Source organism: Photinus pyralis, unplaced genomic scaffold, assembly GCF_008802855.1.
Source record: "Photinus pyralis isolate 1611_PpyrPB1 unplaced genomic scaffold, Ppyr1.3 Ppyr1.4_LG1, whole genome shotgun sequence".
NCBI lineage: Eukaryota > Metazoa > Arthropoda > Insecta > Coleoptera > Lampyridae > Photinus > Photinus pyralis.
This window is the reverse complement of record NW_022170249.1, coordinates 59,564,640-59,569,114: the sequence shown is the minus strand read 5'-3', so window position 1 is coordinate 59,569,114 and position 4,475 is coordinate 59,564,640. Positions and strand designations below refer to the sequence as shown.

The 4,475-nt window shown below is 37.1% G+C and overlaps 2 long non-coding RNA genes across 2 annotated transcripts; both read left to right on the top strand.

The window, feature by feature from the left end:
* Positions 1-1,142: 1,142 nt before the first annotated feature.
* On the top strand, positions 1,143-1,957 carry LOC116173125. The gene is made up of 3 exons (XR_004145878.1): positions 1,143-1,220; positions 1,462-1,578; positions 1,791-1,957. It is a non-coding gene; the product is annotated as an uncharacterized LOC116173125 (long non-coding RNA).
* A 173-nt stretch (positions 1,958-2,130) lies between these two features.
* LOC116171580 lies at positions 2,131-2,857 on the top strand. Its single transcript, XR_004145472.1, has 3 exons — positions 2,131-2,393; positions 2,586-2,670; positions 2,732-2,857. It is a non-coding gene; the product is annotated as an uncharacterized LOC116171580 (long non-coding RNA).
* Positions 2,858-4,475: the final 1,618 nt, after the last annotated feature.

Here is a 4,475-nt window from a genome sequence, read left to right as displayed (position 1 = left end):
TGTTTGACGTTTTCTCCCACGTCATTTATAGGTTACCTTAAAGAAACCAAGCAAAAAGCGCGTTGCGACAACTTTCTTATTTGTAGAGCTTTTTTTTTAAATTTTGACTTTAGACCAATTTCATCATGGGAAACGCAAGACGTTTACGCGTTTGATGTTTTTTCCTTCAATTGTTCGCTGTGAGCGGTGTAAATCAATTATTTAACAGTATTTTTTACACAAAAACACGAATTGATTCCAGCGGTTTGTAAGGTAATATTTTACTTTCAGTCATTGGTAATGAAGATAAAGGTGCGCGAGTGTAACGAGTGTCGTTGTGCTTCATGTCATCCGTCCGGTGGAGAATGGTTCTTCCGAGGAGAGTTCGAGTTAATAAGGCTAAAGGGTAAGTTTGTTTTACATTTTAATTTGTACCATAAAATAATAAACTGAATAATCACAGTTAGAATCGCATTAAGGTACCGAGAGCTACTTCAAAAAATAAAAATAGCAAATCTCCTAAGAAAATAGGAATATTCGTTTATTATTCAATTAGCACACAAATCTTGTTTTACAAGTATAACTTGTGCACAAGTCTTATGCAGAAATGTTTTCCATAAATATTTTCATCTTTAGCACCTAAATTTTTCCTTTTATTCCAGATTCCAGAAGGGCAGCCTTATAAAGGTAGGAGTTTTTCTTTTTGCATGTGGGTATATGTTATAATATATATTTTGTGTAATTAGCTGCAGGGGGGAGTGAATAGTGTACAGTGACTAAAAGGTAAATAAACTAGGTGATCTTCGTATGGTGGTACTAAGTGAGTTATAGCCATCTTTGCAATCTATCGTGTTAGTGGCGAGAGCTTGATTTCAGCCTTAATCAGTGTGACTATGAATTCATAGCCACAATAGGTTTGTGAAGTAGGCGCTTGTGTTTGATAGCCGAAAGATTTCGAGGGTGGTTACATCTCACTTAGTAGCACCTTAACTTTAGGGTAAGTGAGATTGAACACTATAAGCGTATTCGTTTATTATGAACTATTTCCACCAAAGTCTCTGCTTTGGTAATTTTTAATAAACGAATACTCCGCAAATCTCTCGCACGCACTTAAAATTTTTTTCTCAATTGTTCGCAGGATCATTGCTGAACTTCGTCTACTCTTGTGATGGACTAGGCCCGCTCCACGTTCATCCATGACCCAGTTGCAGAATCACATGCACACCGCTCAAGCGAGTGAGGTGAGTACGATATTATTAATCTCGATCATATTATAGTGTGGTCCTCATCGTTAATAAATACGATGTGTAAAACCAACTCAACTAAAGTCCTACTTTAAATTTGCCGTTACTCGATAGTTTCTTCTCACTAGAACCCCACCATTAAATTCATTATCAACTTTTCCACTAATTGAAAATAAGTGTAACTTTTTTGGAAAGAATTTTGCCCTTTGTGGTATATAGGTAGTATTTTACATTTCAGTTATGGCAATGGAGCATATGTCTACTGACTTCTGGGTGCAGTACGGTTGTGCAGTGTCCTCCTCTCCGCCGAGGTTATGGTTCTTCCCAGGAGAGACTAAATGAATAAGGCTAAAGGGTGAGTGTTCGATTTTTAATTGGAGCATATGTAGCTATAGAAGCTATTTTTTTTATTAAAATCACGAGCCCTGTATACTCGTTTTCTTTGTTCAGAATTCTTAAACTTCGCGGTTTTCATAGAGCAATTCAGATAAAGCCATAGCTCTACAGAAATTTAAACTAAATGTAGTTTGCTACAAGGTTTGAACGTAAATTTATTCTTTGTTTCAGATTCGAGAAGGGCAGCCTTATAAAGGTAGGATTTTTCCTTTTCTATGCATGGGGTATTGCCATTTTTTTGTGTATTTAGCAGTGGGGGAAGTGAACAGTGAAACAGTGATTAAAAAGATCATCAACAAATTTAGCTAACCTTCGTGTCATAATAATCTGTGAGTTGTGAGCGTCTTCTCAGTTTAACAACTTGATGACGAAATGTTGGCAGCGATGACTTGGTATGGTCTCGTTCGCAGCATCAACTACCTACTTCATATTAATGAGTATGACCACGAATTCATGGCCATACTCATGAAGTAGGTAATTGGTTTTTTTGCGAGTCAGACTATAAAGACTTATTGTGAACCATCTTCCGTTCCCAAGCTGAGTGTGAGGACTGTTCCATTTCCTTGATTATTACACGAAGATCAGTTTTTTGGTTTCTATAGGTGAGTGAGATTCAATTCCTACATTGCCTGGTAACATACTAATCCATCCGTAGTTCGCAGTGTCATCTTGTCTATCGTGGACCGGGACTCAAGAGCTGCTGTAAGGGAATTAGATCGTATCCAGCCAATCATCGATCCTGTTGATCTCCCGGAAACTATTCAAATGAAAGAGGTGAGTAGTATGTCACATGTCTTCTTCTAACGTAGCCAATCAATCACCCTTATTGCTATGTCAGACTAACCCCTTCCGATTTCTTAAATAAATGTAGAAAAAAGCAACTGATAATATCCTATTACATAAATCACGCATTATCGCATATTAGATCCTCCTTGTGATATATAATACGAGTATTTAACTTTTCAGTTATGGTAGTGTAGAAAATGGCGTCGTGCTTCGAGCTGGTTAGCTGTTCTTCCCAGGCGAGAGCGAATTAATAAAAGGGCAAGTGGTAATTAAATATTTTGATTAATGTTAATCCAATATACTTACCTATATATTTTTCGTTTCAGATTCCAGAAGGGCAGCCTTATCAAATCAAGGTAGGATCTTTCTATTTACATGCGCGGGTATAAGGCCTATTGCATTTCTAAAATGCACGTCAGATGACATAGAAAAAGTTATTAACTAATCGGTACTTAGTTGCATTTACATACTGTCATACTGAGAAAAAGTCCCACATAATAATCTCAACTTTTTATATTATAACTTTGAAATTCGAGAATGTACCACATTACTAGACGTTACTTTCTCTAATCTTAGAAACACGTTTACATTCAAAGTCATTGTTGGATCCACTCGAGCCATCTTTCCGTAAAAATGCGCAGAAACGTGCCGGGGAAAAACCCGCGATCGTGATGTAGTGATAGTGATGAAAATCAGAAAGGTCTCCTTGTCTTTATAATTATTGTACTGGAAGATATTTTAGCAATCCTCTAAGGTTTACACCTTAATTTTAATACCAGATGAAGTTTAGGGAGTACAGTCTTGACAGAGAGAGGAATGTCTAATCCTTCTCGAAAATCACTTAGCTCCGTATCAAACGGTATGGGTGAGACTAGAGTCATCTGAAAAGAGATTGGTTCCCAGATTTTATCTGTCACCCAACATATTGCTTCGTAATTTAACTGACTGGCTTGGAGGAATGCTATGCGTCTTTAGTACGATCACACGGTAAGTGAATCTTCGGGGGTTCAGTGGGACCACTTGAGTCATCTGCGGATGTCCAACGCCCCACCTCCATTTCTTTAAAAAGATTGAGAACGTGAGCTGCCTTCAAGCATTATAATTACTTATGTGCCTACTTTTTTGTGCTTATCACTTATCAGCCCAGGAAGATAAACAACCATTTCAACTGACCTTTGTATCGTAATGTTGTATATGGTCGTACCTCAGTCTACGATCTTCATGACGTGAGATTGACAGATGTGACACTTCACATCATGGTGTCTTTTGCAGCATCAACCATGCTTTTTTGCTTCATATTAATCAGTGTTACCTTAGATTTATAGACATGCCTGCAACTATTATGCAGTAACTAGCTATGAAAAATTATTGGAGTCGCTCCTTCGACTTCTAAGCCAAAAATAACTTCAAGGACTGTTACACTTCATTATCATTACACGAAGAGCGGAGATTTCTTTTCCAAAGTAAGCCTAAATTTTTTACATTGCTTGGTTTTTTACTAATCCTATTCGTTGTTCGCAGTGGCAATTGTGGTTTACTACTTCTACTGGTGATGGTGGATCGGATCCAGGCAACCATCGATGCTGTTGATCATATGGGGACTGTTGTAATGAAAGACGTAAGTAGCACGTCACTTTATTTAACTGCTTCTTATGCGTTTGCACATCATTCAGCATTCACCCTGATGACTACTTAAGGCAAATTCTTAGTTAGATGTGACAGACTAATGGGAAGGTCTTCACACATAAATGTTTAAAGGCCACCTGACACACTTTCAAAATCTACTCAACAAAGTCAGTTTTTTAAAAGGTTACAAGGCGATACCTTGAAAACGGTTTTTAATATTTTTATGAAATTTTGGTAACTTAATAACGATGTGGGGGGGGGGGAGGCAAATTTTAACATAGTTGTCAAATTAACAACATACTAACACATACCTAGTTTTTTACGTAATTGAAATTTTGAAACAAAAGAGCTTCAATTCATTTAAAATATCAAAATCACCCCCCCCCCTCCACTCACCTCTAAAAATTCAGAAAAGAAAAAATGTAAAATACATGTTAAAATTTT